Source organism: Dermochelys coriacea, chromosome 5 (assembly GCF_009764565.3).
Source record: "Dermochelys coriacea isolate rDerCor1 chromosome 5, rDerCor1.pri.v4, whole genome shotgun sequence".
NCBI lineage: Eukaryota > Metazoa > Chordata > Testudines > Dermochelyidae > Dermochelys > Dermochelys coriacea.
The window spans coordinates 124,018,117-124,040,002 of NC_050072.1; the positions used below are offsets into that span (position 1 = coordinate 124,018,117).

Consider the following 21,886-nt stretch of genomic DNA (forward strand, 5'->3'; position numbering starts at 1 on the left):
AGGGGCAGCCTGGCGTCCTAGCCCGTGGACGGAACGGGAGGTGGCCGCCATGTTTACGAAGGGCGACACGCTACGCGAGAAGCTGGCGGGGATTGGCGGAGCGGCTGTCACCGACCGCTTCCTGCAGGGTCGGGGGGGGGAGGCCGGGTGAGGCGCAGTGGCCGTGGGGGGAGTGAGGATCAGCGCCGGGTTGGGGGAGCAGCTGGGTCCCGGGTGCCTGGGCTGGGGGAGCAGCTCGGAGCTCAGTGCCTGGGAGGGGGATTTGGCCCCCGGGCTGGGGGGAGGGGGAGGGAGTGTCGGGGGGAGGGGGGATTTGGCCCCCGGGCTGGGGGGAGGGGGAGGGAGTGTCGGGGGGAGGGGGGATTTGGCCCCCGGGCGGGGGGGGCGAGGGAGTGTCGGGGGGGGGGGATTTGGCCCCCGGGCTGGGGGAGAGGGAGGGAGTGTCGGGGGGAGGGGGGATTTGGCCCCCGGGCTGGGGAGAGGGGGAGGGAGTGTTGGGGGAGGGGGGATTTGGCCCCTGGACTGGGGGAGAGGGGGGGTGTCGGGGGATTTGGCCCCCGGGCGGGGGGGGCGAGGGAGGGAGTGTCGGGGGGAGGGGGGATTTGGCCCCTGGACTGGGGGGAGAGGGGGGGAGTGTCGGGGGATTTGGCCCCCGGGCGGGGGGGGCGAGGGAGTGTCGGGGGGAGGGGGGATTTGGCCCCCGGGCTGGGGGGAGAGGGAGGGAGTGTCGGGGGGAGGGGGGAGTTGGCCCCCGGCTGGGGGGAGGGGGAGGGAGTGTCGGGGGGAGGGGGGATTTGGCCCCGGCTGGGGGGGGAGGGGGGGAGGGAGTGTCGGGGGGAGGGGGGATTTGGCCCCGGGCTGGGGGAGGGAGTGTTGGGGGGAGGGGGGATTTGGCCCTGGACTGGGGGGAGAGGGAAGTGTCGGGGGATTTGGCCCCGGGCGGGGGGGCGAGGGAGTGTTGGGGGGGGGGGGGGATTTGGCCCCGGGCTGGGGGGAGAGGGAGGGAGTGTCGGGGGGAGGGGGGATTGGCCCCCGGGCTGGGGGGAGAGGGAGGGAGTGTCGGGGGGAGGGGGATTTGGCCCCCGGGCTGGGGGAGAGGGAGGGAGTGTCGGGAGATTTGCCCCCGGGCGGGGGGTGCGAGGGAGTGTCGGGGGAGGGGGATTGGCCCCTGGGTGGAGGTTGGGGAAGGGGAGCGTAAGGGGAAAGGGGATTTGGCATCTGTGCTAGGGTGTGTGGGGCGAGTGTCAGGGAGAGGACTTGGAGAACTCGACCTTGGGATGGGGAGGGGGGGGAGTATCAGTTCATTGGGGTGTGTAGGGGTCAGCCCCTTGTCGGTGTATGTGGGGGGGGGTCAGTAATCAGCTCCAGTCCTGGTCTGAGTGGGGTGGGGGTTGACTTGATCAGTGGGGTTTGTGGGGTGTCAGTGCCTTATCTACGTGTAGTGTTGGGGATATCACCCCTGACGGTAGGAGGGCATGCACAGATATTTTGTGAGAGTTTTTTTTCTGTCAGTCTGTTGGTTCTGGTTTCTTGTTGTTTCTGTTAACAATGCTCTCTGTGGAAAAAACGATCATCCAATAACAAAAGCATGTTCTGCTGAAAAATGGGGAAATTGTTAAACACAAGGAACTGAAAATTTTCCTTCAGTCAAATTTAGAGAGAGAAGGGAGTGGGAGAAGGAGAGACTTGAACTTATAGATGTTGGAGATGTCAAGGCACTTTATAAGGACATTTCAAGGACTGTGTGGACCTGGTAACAAGCTTTATGAAGGTGACTTCAAAACCTAAGACACTTGAAAGGGTCACTGTCAAGTTAAAAGAGCGTATTGCAAAATAAAGCTCTGATTGAGCAAAGCACTTAATCTAGTGGCTCTCAACCTTTCCAGACTAGCATACCCCTTTCAGGAGTCTGATTTGTCTTGCGTACCCCCAAGTTTTACCTCACTTCAAAACTACTCGCTTACAAAATCAGACATAAAAACAAAAGTGTCACAGCACACTACCACTGAAAAACTTCTTACTTTCTCATTTTTACTATATAATTATAAAATAAATTGATTGGAATATAAATATAATACTTAGGTTTCAGTGTATAGTGTATAGAGCAGTATAAACAAATCATTTTCCGTTTGAAATTTTAGTCAATGCTTTTTATGTAGTCTGTTGTGAATTAGGCAAATATTTAGATGACTTGATATACCCCCTGGAAGACCTGTGCATACCCTTGGAGGTACATACACGTGCCCTGGTTGAGAACCACTGATTTAATGCACATGCCAAATTACTTTACTCACATATGCTTGCAAAGCAAGTGGTTGCAGGTTTAGAACCTAATCTCTTAGCTTTATTAGAAATATCACTGTAAATGATTAAAATGGAAAGAAGTTTAAAAACTATATTTGTTTATGCTATGCATTTTATTTACCTTTTCCTTTTGTTCAGCTTGTAGGTAGAGGTACATCTTCAGCTCCTGTGAATGGGCTCAGCATCAGAGAGGTCAGTTGAATTGTGTCCATTTACGTCATCTGAAGATCTGGCCTGAACTAGTCTGTTTCATGCAGGTTCTCCTGCACTAGTACAGTGCTGCAAGCTTGGGTTAAAAACACTTCTAGGAAATGTTTATGGTTTGTTTTGTTTTGTTTATAATCCCACTTTGGGGGGAAACCTGTAATAGAAATGGTGGTCTTGAATTTTGCAGATTATTTTTAAAATTATTTTGGGGCCAAATTAAAATGGAGAGTGGCCCTTTAAAGATATTCTTGAAACACCCACGGCAAAATTCTTCATAAGATGGACAAACTGTAAAAACTGGCTCCTAGATTCTCCTTTCAATTCAATAGGACTTGTAGGGTCTCTACCTCTCTTTATATCAAGTGGCCAGCACTCATAACTTCCACTGACTTCAGTGGGCATTGGATCTGATTATGGTGGGAGAAATTTGATTAATAAGGATTGTTATGGTGCCACTTTCCTGATGTAATCTCATAGGCTCTCTAACAGTTCTCTTAAAAATGCAACTGAGGGTCATTTTAGAAAAGGAATAGGATGTGGGAGGCCAAGGACTGAGCCAGCACAGAGGCTGACCAATGCTTTCTTGGATCTGGATGTGGTCCCATCAGCTTAGAGGTTGGACAGTGTGGAGAAACATGCTGCTGCTTTCTTCATTTACTGGAGGATTTCAGTCTTCAGGATCATCAAGCTAATGCTTTTCACTAGCACTGGGTCAGTGGTGCTCAAACTTTTGAACTGGTAACCCCTTTCGCATAAGCCTCTGAGTGCAAGCCCCCCTATAAAGTAAAAACACTTTGAAATATATTTTACACCATTATAAATGCTGGAGGCAAAGCGGGGTTTTGGATGGAGGCTGACAGTTTGTGACCCCCCTCCCCCCATGTAATAACCTCATGACTCCCTGAGGGGTCCTGACGCCCAGTTTGAGAACCCCTGCACTAGGTTTAAATGGCCAGTACCCCATTCACATGCCTCATTTAAAAACAGTAAGATATAGGGAAACTGTGATTACACAGGCTACTTCAACCAAGTTATGGTGTGTTTGCTGCAGGAAGTCTCCACTCCTTCCTTTCTCAATATATAGGTCAAGGAGTGGATTAATAAACCTTTAAAAAGCAGTAGGTTTCAGTGGAATTAAAAAATAGCCTCAAACTTTCTCTCCAGTGTTCCTATTTATAGCCTTCAGATGTTGGCAGATATGAAAAGATCTGCTGCTGAGCTTTGCCAGTGCACTTCAGCCCTGAACCACAGCATTTCCTTTTAGCACAGTTGTAACAGAGTCCAAACGTGCGGTAGATGTATGGGGTATAAGGAGGAGTGTTACCAAATCCTTTAGTCCTGACTCTGGTCTGAATTAGAATGTGAGAATCCTGATGGAGAACATCACTGTACCAATCCCCTGCCACATCTGAGATCTCTTTTGTAAGCCATCAGATGGAGCAGTTCTGTCCCCTTTCTTGTTGTTTGTTGGTATTTTTTATGATTGGTGCATTTTTAAGTCTTTTATTTAAGATCCATTAAAATAAAAATGGAGAGAAACAATAACTTGCATATGTATATGAGAAATTAACATTTAAATATCTATATTGTAGTAGGTCATTCAAGATAGGAGCCCATTTATCGAAGCACTGTACAAACATGTAAGATGCAATCCTTGCCCAAAGAGCTTATATTATAAGAAATATTCAGGTCTTGACAGTGGTCTCAAGCCCCTATCCTAAAAAGCTTACAGTTAAAATAAAAAATGAATAATACATAGCACTTGTATATCATTTTAAGCAGTAGATCTCTAAGTATTTTAAAAAGTATTCTTAGATTTCTTTGCATGTACATATCAAAGTTAGATGACCATATCCACTTACAAAGTTTTAATTTACTTCTAATGTTCTCTACAGGAGCCTGATCCCAAAGACCATTGAAGGCAATAGGAGTCTTTCGTTAAGGCCCTAACAGGGTTCAAAGATTGTTCTGAACTTGTTGGAGTAATATCTTTTATTGTATCTCATCATACATTGTTCTGACATTCATAATACTAGCCCAGCCAATTTCTTGTAATGTTTACTTTAAATCCTTATTCTAAATCCTTCGTGGGGTCTTTTTCTGGAGTCCGCTGTTGTGTTTTGTGTTCCTGAGTGTGTTAGGCATGCAGATACCATAGCGATAAGCATGCTAGAAATCCCTAAAATAGTACTGGTTAGATGGTAGATGTTTTTATTAAACTTGTTCTTTGTGTTTTAGGAAGAGCTGGGAATCTCCACTCTTTACCCACAATGTCTGGGATAGGCAACAAGCGGGCGGTGGCAGAGCCTGGCCCCTCTGGGCCCCCAGAGAAAAGGCAGGGGTCGAAGACTCAGAACCACAGTGGAGACCATTAAGTTAGGAGGTGTTTCCTCAACAGTATGTATATCTATGGCACCCCCTCCCTCTTCCTTAATGAACCCCCAACTAACTGATCCCAGCCATGTCCTGCAACTAATACAACCAACCTCCTCGCCTCCACCATGTTGTTTTGTTTTCATCCTCGCCCAACCCAAAGATTTGCTGAAAGGCCCTTTTATAGAAAGGGGTAGAACAGGCCTGTGCTGTATTAACTGCACCGATGTGATTCTCACCTCTGCACAGGAGGAGCTGGACATCCGGACGCTGCAGACTAAGAACCGAAAGCTGGCAGATGTTGGACCAGCGGCAGGCCATTGAGTATGAGCTGCGTGAGCATATTGAGAAGCTGGAGCGGCGGCGCCACCGATGATGCCTCTCTGCTGATTGTGAACCGCTATTGGAGTCAGGTCCGCAGCATGCTCAGTCGAGCTGTCTTGTTCTCTCTGTGGTCTTGTCTCATTTACTCTGATGGTGATGAAGTTATGTATCTTCTCATTTGTCTCTTCTTCCAGTTTGATGAAAATATCCGCATCATTCTTAACGCTATGACCTGGAGCAAGGTCTTGGAGACCTTCTGTCTGAACGAAAAGCCTTGGTGTGCCAGAACCAGAACCAACTCAGACAGCAATCAGGAACGTAAGATGAGAGGGAGCGGGTGAGGCCTAGTTCTCCCCCGACCTACGGCCCGAGGCTTGGGGGTCGCCGAGGCTGTGCCGGGTCGCCTGCTGCACCTCCGGGTCCAAATGGAGGGGCTCGTAGTCAACCTCGTCAACATCTATGCCCCAGCAGCGAGCCCAGAGCGGCTGCAATTCTATCAGCAGGCATCCGCCTTCCTCGGCACCTTGGATCCTCAGGAGTGCCTGGTCCTGGGAGGGACTTTACATCACCCTTGAGGAACGGACCTCGGGAACCGAGCAGAGCCCGGCCGCCGTGGCCGTACTCCAGGAGATAGCTGCGTGAGCATATGAAAGCTGGAGCGGCGGCAGGCCACCGATGATGCCTCTCTGCTGATTGTGAACCGCTATTGGAGTCAGGTCCGCAGCATGCTCAGTCGAGCTGTCTTGTTCTCTCTGTGGTCTTGTCTCATTTACTCTGATGGTGATGAAGTTATGTATCTTCTCATTTGTCTCTTCTTCCAGTTTGATGAAAATATCCGCATCATTCTTAAACGCTATGACCTGGAGCAAGGTCTTGGAGACCTTCTGTCTGAACGAAAAGCCTTGGTGGTGCCAGAACCAGAACCAGACTCAGACAGCAATCAGGAACGTAAGGATGAGAGGGAGCGAGGTGAGGCCTAGTTCTCCCCCGACCTACGGCCCGAGGTGCTGGGGGTCGCCGAGGCTGTGCCGGGTCGCCTGCTGCACCTCCGGGTCCAAATGGAGGGGCTCGTAGTCAACCTCGTCAACATCTATGCCCCAGCAGCGAGCCCAGAGCGGCTGCAATTCTATCAGCAGGCATCCGCCTTCCTCGGCACCTTGGATCCTCAGGAGTGCCTGGTCCTGGGAGGGGACTTTAACATCACCCTTGAGGAACGGGACCGCTCGGGAACCGAGCAGAGCCCGGCCGCCGTGGCCATACTCCAGGAGATAGTCGAACACCACTCCCTGGTGGACGTCTGGCGCGACCACCACCCGGATGACACTTCCACGTTCACCTTTGTCCGGGTGGAGGCCCATCGGTCGCGCCACTCCCGGTTGGACCGCATTTATTTATCACGCTTTCATCTTACACGAGCCCACTCCTCCAGCATCCGGCCGGCCCCATTTTCGGACCATCACATAGCCACCGTGACAGCCTCCCTCTGCGCGGAGAGGCCGGGGCCGGCCTATTGGCATTTTAACAACAGCTTGCTGGAGGATGCGGGCTTCGTGGCGTCCTTCCGGGAGTTCTGGCTGGCCTGGCGAGGGCAGCGGCGTACCTTTCCCTCGGCACGGCGGTGGTGGGACATAAGGAAGGTGCGCGCCCGGCTCTTCTGCCGTGACTACACCCGGGGCACCAGCCGACGGAGGGATGCAGCGATAGAGCAGTTGGAACGGGAGGTCTTAGAGCTGGAGAGGCGTCTGGCCGCCAGCCCCGAGGATCCACCCCTCTGCGGAGCGTGCCGGGAGAAGCGGGAGGAGCTCCGGAGCCTCGAGGACCATCGGGCCCGGGGTGCCTTTGTTCGATCCCGCATCCGTCTCCTTCGGGAGATGGATTGCGGCTCCCGCTTCTTCTACGCCCTGGAAAAAAAGAGGGGTTAAGAAACATATCATCTGCCTACTGGCAGAGGATGGCACCCCCCTCACGGATCCGGTGGAGATGTGTGAGAGGGCGAGAGCCTTCTACGCAAGCCTATTCTCCCCGGAGCCGACCGATCCTAACGCTTGCAGAGTGCTGTGGGAGGAGCTCCCGACGGTCAGCGTGGGCGACCGAGAGCGGCTAGAGCTGCCTCTCACTCTGGCCGAGTTCTCGGAAGCCCTCCGTCGCATGCCCACCAATAAATCTCCGGGCATGGACGGGCTGACCGTGGAGTTCTACCGCGTGTTCTGGGACGTTCTGGGCCCAGACCTAGTCACCGTCTGGGCCGAGTCTTTGCAGAGCGGGGTCCTCCCTCTTTCGTGCAGGCGAGCCATACTCGCCTTATTGCCAAAGAAGGGGGACCTCCGCGATTTACGAAATTGGCGTCTCGTCTCGCTCCTCAGCACGGACTACAAAATCGTGGCAAAAGCCATCTCCCTGAGGCTAGGGTCCGTGCTGGCGGACGTGGTCCACCCAGACCAGACCTACACCGTCCCGGGCCGCAGTATCTTCGACAACCTATATCTGGTCCGGGACCTATTGGAACTTGGGTGTAGGGATGGTCTGTCGTTCGCCCTCCTGTCTTTAGATCAGGAGAAGGCGTTCGACAGGATGGATCACGGGTATCTCCTGAGCACTCTGCAGGCGTTTGGCTTCGGACCCAGGTTTGTGAAGTTTCTCCGGCTGCTGTACGCTTCCGCAGAGTGTCTGGTAAGGCTCAACTGGACCCTGACCGAACCGGTCAACTTCGGGCGAGGAGTACGGCAGGGGTGCCCCCTCTCAGGCCAGCTCTACGCTCTGGCGATCGAGCCCTTCCTCTGTCTCCTCCGAAGGAGGTTGACAGGGTTGGTGCTGAGGGAGCCGGAGCTGCGGCTGGTCCTGTCGGCGTACGCTGATGACGTGCTCCTCATGGTCCAGGACCCGGGCGACTTGGTGCGAGTGGAGGCTTGCCAGGCCATCTATTCAGCAGCCTCCTCTGCGCGGGTCAACTGGGTCAAGAGCTCTGGCTTGGTGGTAGGCACTGGCGGCAGGCGAGCCCCCGCCCACCCGCGCTTCAAGCCATCCGGTGGAGCACGGATCCGCTGCTCTATCTGGGCATTTACCTTTCTGCCACGCATCCCTCTCCGCCGGAGAACTGGCAGAATTTAGAGGGCGGGGTGATAGAGCGGCTCCGGAAATGGACAGGACTACTCCGGCCGTCCTCTCCCTTCGAGGGAGAGGTTAGTGCTTAATCAACTAGTCCTGTCCATGCTCTGGTACCGGCTCAACACCCTGGTCCCGGCCCCGGCTTTCCTGACCAACCTGCGGACATCGATTCTGGAGTTCTTTTGGTCAGGACTGCACTGGGTCCCTGCAGGGGTTCTCCATCTACCTGTGGAGGAGGGAGGGCAGGGCCTCAAATGTCTGCTTACTCAGGTCCATGTCTTCCGCCTCCAGACCCTGCAGAGGCTCCTTTATGGTGCAGGTAGTCCGGCGTGGAGCATACTGGCGCACGCCTTCCTGCGCCGCTTCCGAGGGCTCCGATACGACCGGCAGCTCCTTTATCTCCATCCGAGAGGTCTTCCGCGAGACCTCTCCGGGCTGCCGGTCTTCTACCAGGACCTCCTCCGGACCTGGAAACTCTTTACAACGAGCAGGTCCGTGGCGGCCACCAAGGGGGCAGATCTCCTCGCGGAGCCCCTGCTACACTACCCCCAGCTCCGTTTGCAGGTGGCGGAGTCCCGCTCGGTGCGCCAGAGGTTGGTCCTGGCAGAGGTCACAAGAGTCGGAGACCTCCTGGACTATGACCGGGGAGACTGGCTGGATCCCCTAACCTTCGCTCAGCGCATGGGGCTTTCCAGACCTTGTACTCCCCGACGCATACTTCAGGAGGTGAAGGCCGTTTTGCCGCCCGCTGTTCGGGTTCATCTCGACCGGGTCCTGCACGAGGGCACGCCCCGGCCACCCGTTACCCCAGGCCCGCCGGACCTTTTAATTGGACCCCTGCCCCGTTGACCCAACCGACCCCTTCACTAGAAGCCGGCTGCACGAGATGCAGCCGGTCTGCTTTCAAACCGCGCCAAGAAAACATCTCTACACGCTCGTGTTCCACACCCTTCACGCCCGCACCCTCGTGTCCCGCCCCGATACAAAATGGCGGGACCTCCTGCCACCTTTGGAGGGTGAGGAGCCCCGGTGGGCCAGCCTATATTCCATCTTAGTCCCAAGGCCCGCCGGGGATGTCAGTTGGTGGCTCCTTCACGGAGCCGTGAGCACGGGCGTGTACTTGGCGCGGTTCACTTCAATCCCAGACACCTGCCCCTTTTGCGGCGTGAGGGATACCCTGGCACATGTCTACCTGGAGTGTGCCAGGCTGCAGCCCCTATTCCGGCTCCTCACCAATATTTTATTACATTTTTGGTTGCACTTCTCCCCTCACCTTCTCATTTATGCACTCCCTATCCGTGGCCCCACAAAGTCATGGGATCTCCTGGTCAACCTCCTCCTGGCCCTAGCTAAAATGGCCATCTACAAAACCAGAGTGAGGAGGTTGGCCGATGGAGTCTCCTGTGACTGTAGGGCCTATTTCCGATCCTCGGTCCGTTCACGTATCCGGGCAGAGTTCCTCTGGGCGGCGTCCTCTGACTCCCTTGACGCCTTTGAGGAGCAGTGGGCGCTGTCCGGGGTTCTCTGCTCGGTTTCCCCATCCGGTTCCCTTCGTTTGACCCTTTGACTGCACTCCTGTCCCTGTTATTTTTATTAGTTGTCCCCTGGAATTTTTTGGGCATCTAGGTCCTGTGGATCCCCCTTTTATGCTTGGGGGGATCCTTTAGCAGTGGACAGGCTTCGCCCGCCCACTTCCCAGATCCCAATAAGACTACTTTTTGATATCCATCTGGCCTTGCCCCATCACATATTCCCCCTTCTGTTCAATACCACAGAGTTGAGCAACTTGGGACACCAGGCAGTGTGCTCATGACAGACCAACAGCATTGCTGTGGTGGCATCCAGCCCTGTGTCATATGTGGAACTGGAACTGTCGGAGAGATAAGAACCACTTGGTGGCCCTTGAATTCTTTTCCTTATTCCGCTGCATCCATTGGAGGGGTGCATGGTCCATCACAAGAGTAAATCGCCAGCCTACGTGGTAATAACGCAGTGTCTCCATAGCCCATTTGACAGCAAGGCATTCTCTCTCTCCTTGCACCATCACAATACCTACCGCTTGTATTTTGTGTTTGTAATAAGAAAGATATGTTCATGCTTTATTCGGATGGGACATAACAACTATAAATTCAGGCCAAATTTCATAATGCAATTTTCTGTTACTCAATCCAGACCCAGAGACTAAAAGTCTAGCATCCTTCTTGTCTACAAAGGAGCTCAGGGCTCAGCAAACATTTCCTGACTGCTCTGTTTGTTCCTATACAACAGCAGTGAGATGAACTGCCAATGAACTTAAATAACAATGAAGAAGCACAACACACAGCTATGTGGAAACACAGCTGCAGTAACACTGCAAATACAAGGAAGGGCATTCTCTCTATATTGTACCTATCTACCTGCCTATCTATCAGTTGTTGAACATAGGGTATGTCTACACTGGCAAGTTTCTGTGCAACAAATTATACCACTTTTATTAAAGCGCTGGAATTAAACCGCTCTTGCGTGTCCACACTGTGTTCCTTGTGACAGTGGAACATATCCACATTAGCAGCTCTTGCAATGACAAAGAGAGCAGTGCATTGTGGTAGCTATCCCACTGTGCAACTGGCCGCAGGGTGCTTTGGGAAGGGTTTGCAATGCCTCATGGGGCCGGCACAGTGTCACATGATGCACGTTTCCCAATCCTATTGTTCCATAGGCATCCCACTACATTGCCAGCTGCTTTTCAACTGAAGTGGGGGGGGGGGCAGGCAGAGTGTGTGACAGAGTGTGTGTGTGTGTGTGTGTGTGTGTATGGAAGGGAGGAGAGAGACAGGTGTTTTGGGGGACAGAGAGTGTGTCAGCATGTTGTCTCAGAAACGGAGCTTTGAAAGGGGAGGTGCATGTCTCCAAGGCAGCCAAGTTCACAACAATGAGCAAAGCAGCCACTTGAGAGATTATGGGACACTTCCAGAGGCCAATTGATTGCTTTCTGCACTGTAATGTGTTTATACTGCCAATACAGCACAGGAGCCTCTGCGCTTCAAGGTTTACAACTCTCGTTGAGGTGGTTTTTTTGCCACGCTGCAACTGAGGAGTTTCTGCGCACTAAGTGGCTTGGCAGTGTGTACACCTCAGGAGTTACACCACAGAAAGCTGTTTTACAGCGCAGTAACTTGCCAGTGTAGACAAGGCCTCAGTCTATGCAGAAGCCTGAATTCCATTTTCAGTCATGTTCTGTGGGCTGGGACATACATTCAAGTCTAAAATACTTACCCTCAATCCACCTTCTGTCCCATCACTGCCACCCCTCTGTCCAATCTCGTATATCCAAATGTCTTTCACACATCTCTTGGATATCCTACCATCATCTCAAACTCACTCTCTCAAAAAATGAATTCATCTTTCAGATGGTACTATTATAGCTATTTTAAAAGTTCTGTTTAATTGACTGTATAGACAGTTCTTGGAGGAATGATAGCTGTGGTGCAGTTATTTTTAGAGGATGTGCATATCCCTAATAAAAGTTTGTTTACTGCATTTGTGCTTCTGACTAAATTCTTTCTTCAGTGCAGCTGCTGCCTACAGGAAATATCCGTGCAAGCACGTAAAAATGTTACATTAAATTATTTTCTGAAGTCAGAAGCCATATAAGTGCAGGAACAGTCTAAGGTCTCTACACTATGATCTAGGGGTGTGATCTCCAGCTTCCATAGACATATTTGCGCTAGCTCTCATCTGAGCTAGCATTCTAAAAACAGTAGTGTACCCACAATAGCATTGGCAGCAGCAACATGTGCTAGGAGCCCACACTACATACCCATGGGATGCAGGCAGTTTTGTACTCAGGGCAGCTAGCACAATGCCACCACTGGTCGTGCTACTGTGGCTATGCTAGTATTTTTAGCATGTTAACTGAGATCAGAGTTAGTGCAAGTATGTCTGGGTAAGCTGGGAATCACACCCCTAGCTCCTAGGGTATACATAGCCTAAGAAACACACTTGCTGCCCAATATCAGATAGCGTAGAGCTATTAGTCTAGATCTCTAATGGTCTGACTGATTTGTCTCACTATGACTCTTGCAGTGAACGTTGCTGAGTAAGATGTGCAGAGCTGTACAAAGTAAAAAAAACAAAAATAAAATGGTCTAAAGATCTGTGACTGTCTCTCTTACAATCACAGTTCACACAGTGCACACAAAATGCAACCAGCAACCAAGGGGAGGATCAAAGAAGGAAATACAAAACTGAGAAGGAGAAAACCATGAAGACCGAAAACTTCCATGACATGGAGCCTGATCCGGTGCCCATTGAAGTCAATGGCTAAGCTCCCACTGATTTCTGTGGGACAAGGTGAAGGTCTGGCTGCATTAGGTATCAGCTGCTTCCCTTGACAGGTCATCACACTTTGGCAGTGGCTTCACCGGGAAATATCATTAGAAAATGTGTTAACGGACATCTTTTAACTAACATAAAGTGGGACACAATTGGTAAGCTGTTAAATTGTGTTACTCAACATGTTAATTAACATGATGTTCAACACAATACATTTTCCCAGTGTAGGTACTGGTTTTTGGTATAGTCAGTAGACAGTCATATCCCCGATGACATCACACTTAGTGCCAGCCCCTACAAGACACCCTAGCTATCCTGCTCAGCCATCTGGGTCCCACTGCGACAGAAAGTCTCCTTACCTTTCCAGGTGGGCAGCTCTTCTTTTTTTCAGGAGCTCAGACATCCACTTCAGCTGAAGTCTTTGTCAGGGGGCACATATTTGTAGTATTTCCTGTAGAGTCTGCAGGAAACTATTACTGTGCTTTGTTTGACAATAAACCTGGCCAGGTGCCGTCGTAACTTATTGGAGTCTGTGGTCATTGGGGTTTCTCTCAGGGTCTGCTGTGCCAGCTATCTGCGCAGAGCCGGGGCAGCACACAGAGGGAACACACACACGCTGCCGACTGTTATCAACATTGAACAGAGCAGAGCACCACACTGGTGACGTCCGACAGCAATATGAAATCTATTCAGTTCTATAATCTTAATTAACAACAGTAACTAACTTCTTCAGTTTTAAAGCTACTTTGCAACAATCTTGATTGTAACTTGTTCCAAAAAAAAGACACAGAGTAGCTCTATGACAGGGATGGGCAAACTATGGCTCGTGGGCCAGATCTGGCCCATCAGGCCTTTGGATATGGCCTGTGGGATTGCCATCCCCCTGGTGCTGCGGGCCCCGCATTGCTCCCAGAAGCGGCCGGCACCACATCCCTGCGGTCCCTGGGGGGTGGCGGGGCAGAGTGCTCCATGTGCTGCCCTCGCCTGTAGGCGCCGTCCCCCGCAGCTCCCATTGGCTGGGAACGGGGAACCATGGCAAATGGGAGCTTTGGGGGAGGTACCTGCAGGTAAAGGCAGCACATGGAGCCCTCTGCCCCCCCCCCCGCCCCCCAGGGAGCCTGTCTTGGCCCCAGTGTGCTCCACTGCTACCCTGGAGCCGTGGCAGGTAAGTGGTACCAGGCCGGACCCCGAGCCCCTCCTGCACCCTGCACCCCCCCCCCTGCCCTGAGCCCCCTCCTGCATCCCCTCACCCCCTGCCCCAACCCCCTACCCTGAGCCCCCTGCCACAGCCATGCCCCTCCTGCATCCCAACCCCCTGCCCTGAGCCCTCTCCTGCACTCCTCCCTGAGCCCCCTCCCGCACTCTGCACCCCCTCCTGCACCCCAACCCCTTGCTCGGAGCCCCTTCCTGCACACCGCACCCCCCTCCCACACCCCGCATCCCAACCCCCTGCCACAGCCCTACATTCATGGCCCTGCATGCAATTTCCCCACCCAAATGTGGCCCTCGGGCCAAAAAGTTTGCCCACTCCTGCTCTATGACAATCTAGAGTAGTGGTTCTCAACCTTTCTTCATTTGTGGACCCCTAAAAATTTTTGAATGGAGGTGTGGACTTCTTTGGAAATCTATTGTCGGCATATATAGTTGAATTCTGTTCAGTCAATTTTCAGTCTAAGTCCTTTGAGAACCGCTTAGGTGTAGTCTGCAGACCCCTAAGGATCTGCAGACCACAGGCTGAGAACCACTGCTTTAGAGCACATACCCAAGTACGGACACTTCCTTATTAGTTAGGTACTTCGTTTCAGGAAGTGATCAGATGACTGACATGGGTTATCACCCAAGAGAAAGTCTGTGCATTACTAATCACCAGATCTTTGCTCAGCCATCGGCTTTCAAATCCCTTATTGTTCACAGCAGGATCTGACACTGCAAACACAGGTGGAGCGAAGGACAGACCCTATAGTCTTTTCCCAGTGTGCTAGCAGGCAACTCGAATTGCTGGAAAATAGAAGGAGACAGGTAAAGGTGCCTATCTGAGATAGCGGTGGGTGGTGACCACAGTACTATAAACTGGCATAGTCAGTAGGACCCTGCGGACCCCATCCCTTCAAGGAGGGAAACAGAAGATGTGGTATACCTAGAGAGTGGAGGAAGCCGTTTGTGTGCTGGCCCTTTTTATGGAGGTCAAAGTGCTCAAGTTACCTAACTTCCTAGAAGAGGGGTCTTTCTCATATGGATTTCACACCCCAGTCTCTTCTTTGGGAGAATCAACACATTCGCTACAAAAGCCTCTAAGATTTCCTGAATTTTTGGAGCTCTACAATTTGTTTCTAACAAGCATTTGAGATTATCCCTCTCAATTCACAAATCTCTTCACCTGTCCTATGCCATGGCTCATATGCTTCATTGAAGATACGGACTGAGTCATTTCTGTGTGCCTCCACCCTTTCTGGCTCTGAGAATCACAGCTGGCAACCAAATGACTCAGCAAAAAGGAACTAAGTGAAATTTGCGATGATATCCCTATCTGACTTAGGGAACTTGATGTCCAGTCTCTAACAACATGAGCAAGTTTCCTGAAACTAATCAGGATCCCAATTTTTCCATCCTAAGGGGTCAAACCCAGTATCCCTATCTGTGCAAGTGGTCCAACATAAATGGAGCAGCCTTGGCTTGGGAAGGCAATATATGGCTGGCTGATTATGACTGAGTTATATCTGCAGTGTAGTGTCCAATATATGTATTGGATTATGCATAGGCACTGACTCCATGGGTGCTCTGGGACTGGAGAACACAAGGGGGAAAATTTTTGGATGCTCTGCACCCACCCAGCTCCTCTCCCCGCCCCGCTCCAGCTCACCTCCACCTCCTCCCCTGAGTGCGCCGTGGCTGCGCTTCTCCCCCTCGCTCCCCAGCGCTTCCCACCGCAAAACAGCTGTTGGCGCCTGTGGGATTATGAGTATCACAAAGTGTGATAGCGATTAAATGAGACTTAGTCCATGCAGTTCTCTTCCTCCAGGTATGGACTTTGGTGCTCTTTCCCATTGGTCTTTCTTGAGGGCTTCCTCTGGGGAGATAGGAAAGTAGTCTGCTTCTTCTCAAAACCAGTATTGGTTTCTCAGGATTCACAGACAGACTGCAACAGTATAAACACTTTACAAACTAAGGAAACACCTTTAAACTAGGGAACCACTGGTTTTCAAATCCAATTAGTTTTCAGTCAATTAAACAGAAGAAATTATTCCGTTGGCCACTTTAACATGAAGCTTTGAGCGTCAAGCAAATTTTGCCTCTGTGTCTGCCTTGTTAGCAGGAAAAAGAGGCTGAAGAAAATAATATCCCCCTTTTTCATGACAGCAGAGCTGTTCCCTTTTTTTTTGTTTGCCACAGGGCTGCTTGGCACTCTGAGTGAAAACAGATTTCACTGACAGAATCAATTTGGAACCAATTTCCAATAAGTTCTAAGGGCGTATTAACACAGAAACTGTTCCCCTCTCCAAGGCTATTTAAGCCCAATGTTAGGCACCATTTCTGGAGGGTCAAAGATTTGGAATCCCTTTTGACTTAAGCAGTTAGTCAAAGTCCAGATCACTGATTTTTTGACTGCAATCCTGTGTCTGTATGTTGGTTTTTGTTTTTTTTACAAAGAATGTACAAAGTCCTGTTTCCCTGAACACAAAAGGAATCAAATAGCAGGTGACAATACTTTGCTCGCAGCTCCAAACCTCTTTCAGTCAGCACTTCACCCTTTCTCTCTAGCTTTTTTCAAGGCCACAGTACCAGTGCTTCTGCCACTGTCTGTTGCTTCCTAGCTGCCTTGTTTTTCAGCTGCTTGGTCTTTCTCCTGTTCTTTTCCCAGATTCACAAACCAAGAGCCAGAAAAACCCTTCCACGCATATGTGCCTTTCACCTGCCTTTGTTTTGAACAGTGACATGTGCCTGTGTCTTGAGTGGGGGCTGCTTTGGTTTCAGCTAACTGGTCAGATAAAGGAGCTGCATGGCTCCTTTCTATTTATCTTGAATGAAAGGCAGCTCCACTTCAATATAGTTTAACCCAAGTCACACAAGAATGATTTTAGAAACAGAGCCAAGTGGCTCTCAAATAGCTCACCTAAATTACCTTCACTCTTGGGTAATTGGCCCATGTCACAAGATGAAAGAATAAACCAGTTTTACATACCTTTTATAGTTTTTGTTTAAAAAAATAAGCAATCAAATATAAAATTAAACATATCACTGCGACTAAACAATTTGAACTTCACCGGGCTAATTAGGAATGGAACAATACTACTGTCAAATCAAGGTCACAGTTGAAACTGAATCAGTAGATCAAAGGCTTCAGATGCCCAAATCACCTAGTTAATACAGCAGGTAATCATATCCATTGGTGAAGTGGGGCCGGATTGCAGTGAAACAACATACCGGCATTTTTGCTGCATGGAGGATGCCATTTTGAGAACAAAATGGCATCCTCAACATAGCGTGACTTCACGCACTGCTTGCATGAGAGATCACGTTGTATGGAGGATGTCATATTAGAGCAAAATGGTGTCTTCTGTCAAGTGTGACCTTGCACGCACCATGCATGTGAGGTCATACTGGTGGGAGCGTTCCACTAGATGCCCAGTCAGGATTACACCACTGATCATATCATGAGGTTGATACCAGAAAGAATTGCTCTGTATTAATCCTGCTTTAGGAGACGAAATTCCTCCACCTAAAACCTAAAGTAATGTTCCAGTAAGAGCTGGGGTCTTGACTTAGTTTTATCTGCATGACATGTCTAGGAAAGAGAGGAGCACTTTGTTTCAGATGTTGTTGCTGGACCAAGAGAGAATACTTCTCTTCTGCATGGTCTTGACCTTTCTAGAGATCACTTCCCACTTGCTGTGCCTTAGGGACAACTTCTATTTTGGTGCCAATTAGAGCGCTATACATTCTGGATACAAACAATGTGGCCCAATCCTTTTGCGGTCTTTAGAGTAATATGGAAAGTTCTGCTCATGAGTGACCATTGCCTTGCAAAATCTGCTGCTATAACAGCTTGGAAGATGCACTTCAAAAATACAAGAACTAGGATATGTGTCGGGACCATGCTGGAAAAACTAGTACCAGCTTTCCATCTGGGGTATTGAACATGGCGGGGGGAGGGATACTAAGCAGAAATGACACATACACTCCCTCATATTCTCTCATTAACCTCATAACAGTTACTTCCTTACAGATGGTTAAGGAAATAGCTATGGGGTCTATTCAACTAGGTACAAGTTCATGATTTACCACAATGATTTTTAACCTAGAGTCAGGAAGTTGCTTTTACATTTCTGTCAGAATAAATTCCATTTAATATGGACAATTAAAGTTTTCTCAGGCCCAGCTTAATTATGGGCCTATCAATAGATTGCTGTCAACATGCGGGGGTTGGGGGTGGGTTATCTAGTGGAGCCAGTCGGGAGTCAGTCCTGTGTTCACTATTATTAAATATTTTCACTGATATCTTGGATAATGAAGTGGAGAGTACGCTTATAAAATGTACAGGTGGCACCAAGATGGGAGGGGTTCCTAGCACTTTGGAGGGCAGGAATAGAATGCAAAAGGATCTAGACACATTAGAGAACTGGCCTGAAATCAACAAGATAAAATTAAATAAAGACAAGTGCAAAGTACTATGCTTAGGAAGGAAAAATTAAATGCACAGCTACAAAATGGGGAATAACCGGTGAGGTGGTAGTACTGCTGATAGGGATCTGGGGCTTATTGTGGATCTCAAATTGAATGAGAATCAACAATGTGAAGCAGTTGTGAAAAAGGCTGAGATCATTATGGGGCCTATGAACAGGAATGTCGCACAAAAGACACACGAGATAATTGTACTGTTCTATTCTGTACTGGTGAGGCCTCAGCTGAGGTACCACCAATTCTGGGCACCACAGGAAAGATGTGGATAAATTAGAGAGAATCCAGAGGAGAGCAACAAAAATAATAAAAGGTTTAGAAAACAAGACGTATGGGGAAAGGTTAAAAAATCTGGGCATGTTTAGCCTTGAGAAAAGAAGACTGAGTGGGGGACCTGCTATCAGACTTTAAATCATCTAAGGGTTGTAATAAATAGGACGGGGATCAATTGTTTTCCATGTCCTCTAAAGGCAGGACAAGAAGTAATGGGCTTAATCTGCAGCCAGGGAAATTTAGGTGAGATATTGAGGAAAAACTTTCTAACTATAAGGATAGTTAAGTTCTGGAACAGGCTTCTAAGGGAGGTTGTGGAATTCCCATCACTGTTGAGGTTTTTAAGAACAGGCTGGACAAACACTGTCAGGGATGGTGTGGGTAGACATGGTCCTGCCTTAGTGCAGTGGGCTGAACTAGATGACCCCTTGAAATTCCAGCCCAACATTTCTATGATTTTATGTCCCCTCACACTATTCACCAAAATATCTCTATTCCTCTTCAACATTTTCCACATCTAAATCTTCCTTCCACGTAGCTTTGCGTTACCACTTATTATTATTTTATCAGGCAATAGAGGGTATACATTGGTGACTCATTTTAGCTGTTTGTAACATAGAGTCCCAAAAGATGAAACTCCAGCTGTGTAAGGGTACCATATCTGTTCCAACTTTACGAACGTGTCCAAGCTGGAGATATCAGTGGAAATGGGATGCTGAAGAAGTTAATGTTTCTGATCCCCTTATAAAATATGTATTTTGTCATCACTTAGGTCTGGCAAAGATACAATTCTCCCTTCTTCCCATTGCTGTAAACCATTGCTTCTAAGGGCTAGATCCACAAAGGAGACTTAGACTCAGCATTGCAACCCCTAACATTTAGGTGCCCTGCCACTTCATAGAATCCACAGTCCTTATGAACCCTTTCCTAGAATTAGGAGCCTAAGCCACCGCTCACAAAAAAAGGAGGTGGGGCCCCCCCCTTATAGCTTTTAGCTCAGTGGCTAGAGCACACACTCTTGATGTAAGAGACACAGTTTCAATTCCCTCTTCCAACTGATGTGAAATAGGGATTGGAACCTATATCTCTCACAGAAGTACCCTAACTGTGGGGTTATTGGATATTCTGGGGTCAAGGGCACTCTTAATCTCTCCAGTTGAAGCTGTTTCATTTTGTAGCACTAATTCAATGTTCATTGGGCCAGAGACAGAGTGAGAGTGACTCTCTAGCCCAGTGGTTAGGGCACTCACCTGGGATGTGGGAGTTTGTGTTCCTGTTCCAATGACTATTTAAACAAAATGGAATGGTTTCAACGGCAGAGACTTTGAGACACCACTTCCCCAGTCCCATTGCCAGGGCACTCTCCTGAAAGGTGAGAGCTGTGGATGCAAATCCCCGCTTCACAGCAGGCAGAGAGAGAATTGAATCCAAGTCTCCTACTTCCTGGGTGAGCGCTCTAACTGCTGAACTAAAAGTATGAGGGGATGCATCTCCTCCTCCAGGATTGGGTCCATAGGTAAGATAGGCAGGGCACTACCTAATTTGAGGATCCTGCTGGGGCTTTGATGTGAGCTGGGTATCAAGGTGTTTGAACTGAGGTGGCTGTGTGTATGCCCAATAGCAGATTTTTAGGTGATTAAGGGACTTAATTGGTAGAACTGTAAGCATCTAGAGACTTTAGACATGTACAGGGCTAGGTGGCAACTAAATAGGGGTTTTGAGGATCTAAATTTTGGACTTAGGCATCTAGTGTGCCAGTTCGGCACCTAAATCCATTTTTGTATTTAGCTCTAAGAGCCTAAGGCACACAGTAAACCAAAGTCCATGAAGCCCAGAAGTGATTTAAGATGTTTGAGAACTTCCTTCCATGCTATATGGATTGCACAATCCTTGATGAAACTCTCCAGTTCATTCTTACTAATCACAGAGAAAGTGCTACTGATTTCACAGGGTTTCAGCAATTCCTTAATATAGATGAAGCTTAAAATGGACGCTAGGACATGCCAGACCTGTCATTGCCCAATGAGGAAATTTCATTAGGGTGGAACAAAACTTTAGTGTTAGGACATCTTATTTAAATTAGACAGAGGCCCGAGGTGTCGATTTCAGATACATATTTATATCCTAGTTCAGGGTGGTTGGGTTTGATGTGCTATTTGGCACCTTCCTTCCTTCAGAGGGAACAGGGAAGTGTTAATAAATACTAGCTAGAAATGTCTGCATGGACAGTGCTGTGAAAATGTCTGATTTTGCCAGTTAGGGAATGTTGTACAACTGTACCACACAGCTTAGAGGCTACCTATTCTATTCTATATAGATCCTTACACTGGCCTCATCAATGTGGTATCTGAGTACCTTCCAAAAGTGCATTAAGACTTAAGTGATGTAACTAACATCTGTTACATGTGATTCATTCTTTCTCATTCTCTCCCCTGGAGGAGAATTGTGTGTGCAATGTAGAGTTTTGTTTTTGGACTTTTTTATGGGTGTGTGTTTGCGTGTGTGTGCATTTATTTATTTTAATCTGCATGCTGCTCTATGTTTATATTACAGAAGGCAGGTTTAAGAAGAACACCTTGCACCTGGAGTGGAAGGTGGTGAAGTTTGTGACGGTCCTTTGTTCCTATGGATATTCTTGCCACCGCCTCAAACCCACCCCCAAGAAAGTTCTGTCTCCTGCACAGATGAGCTATCTGCTTACGTGATTACTTCAGTGGGAGCCGAGGATTCTCAGTACCTCATGGGATGGCAGAATGTAACTACCAGCATGAGATTTGGGAGGTAGACGATAATTAAATGAATTGGAATTTTTCTAGAACATAAGTGTTAACATCCTTATTCTAACATAAAGTGCAACATGGTTTTTAATGAGATCTGCCTACTATATAACAACAATTAAAAAAGCATCTCTGTCCTCTGAATGCAATCTAGACTATTATAATCACATTATATTGAACAATGATACACTCTCTTGTGTAGTGCAAGGTTTGTCTCTCTTTAAGAAAGGCATATAACTCAGACAGAAAAGGTCCAGAGAATGTCAATGAAGATGGGATCAATGGGACTTTGACATGAGGCACTGCAAAAACTAGGATTAGTTATCTTTGAAAGAAGAAGTAGAGGACATCACTGAAATACAGTATTTACAATTATGAAAGATACAGTAAAAACTGATCAGCCCCCTCATTCTTATATGATCCTGTAATAAGAAAAAAAGAAGTTTGGTTCTTAATGAAGTTAGTGGCAAAACAGTTTAAAACAAAAAGAAATATTTCTTTATATATCATATGATCAGCTAATGGAATTTGCC

At 48.9% G+C, this 21,886-nt stretch overlaps 1 protein-coding gene and 1 long non-coding RNA gene across 4 annotated transcripts in view; both read left to right on the forward strand.

Moving 5' to 3' along the window:
- The window catches only part of LOC119855970, a 72,197-nt gene extending 66,669 nt beyond the window's left edge, over positions 1 to 5,528 (forward strand). Inside the window, exons 1-4 of one of the 2 annotated variants that reach the window (XR_006281725.1) lie at positions 1,754 to 1,771; positions 2,443 to 2,496; positions 4,750 to 4,908; positions 5,134 to 5,148. This is a non-coding gene — a long non-coding RNA (uncharacterized LOC119855970). Of the gene's footprint in view, positions 1 to 1,753; positions 1,772 to 2,442; positions 2,497 to 4,749; positions 4,909 to 5,133 lie in introns of those variants that run through there. The other variant, XR_006281724.1, reaches the window with a different exon arrangement.
- Positions 5,529 to 5,770: 242 nt separating this feature from the next.
- The window catches only part of RNF20 (ring finger protein 20), a 43,361-nt gene continuing 27,245 nt past the window's right edge, over positions 5,771 to 21,886 (forward strand). Inside the window, exons 1-2 of one of the 2 annotated variants that reach the window (XM_038402971.2) lie at positions 5,771 to 5,924; positions 6,030 to 6,177. The gene's annotated coding sequence lies outside the window, so the exon portion shown is untranslated. Of the gene's footprint in view, positions 5,925 to 6,029; positions 6,178 to 21,134; positions 21,358 to 21,886 lie in introns of those variants that run through there. The other variant, XM_043515267.1, reaches the window with a different exon arrangement.